The following is a 510-nucleotide window of genomic DNA, read 5'->3' as shown; positions in this document are numbered from 1 at the left end:
CTTAGGTAACGGAAACTCTAGGTCTTCTTGCCACAATTACTAAATCTTCTAGAAACCTTGGGGTGAGTTTTGACCCACATTTCCTTTTGGATGATCATGTTAAAGCTGTGGTTCACTATCACTTGTATCACTTAGGAAATCTTTCCAAGTTGAATTCCACTGTGCCACCCTCTGGCTTGCAAACTGTTATTAATGCCTTTATTTCATCATGTCTGGTTTATTGTAATTCATTGTTCGCTTGTCTTAACAAATCTTCCTTGGACCGTCTGCAGATTGTTCAGAACACTGCTCCAAGGCTTCTGACTAAGTCATGTTAGAACTCACATATCTTACAGTTATTAATTCAGTTGCACTGGCTCCCCATTAGTATCAGGATCCACTTTAAGATTCTGCTAATACTTTTAGAGCCCTGTATGGACAAGCACCAGCACAAACTCATACATCCCCTGCAGGTCCCTGAGGTCATGAAATCAGAGCCTGCTGAAAACTGCACGAGTTTTTGCCCCAGTT

Source organism: Pundamilia nyererei, unplaced genomic scaffold (assembly GCF_000239375.1).
Source record: "Pundamilia nyererei isolate P.nyererei 1_Seehausen unplaced genomic scaffold, PunNye1.0 scaffold00190, whole genome shotgun sequence".
NCBI classification, from domain to species: domain Eukaryota; kingdom Metazoa; phylum Chordata; class Actinopteri; order Cichliformes; family Cichlidae; genus Pundamilia; species Pundamilia nyererei.
Note: the sequence above shows the minus strand (reverse complement) of the source record.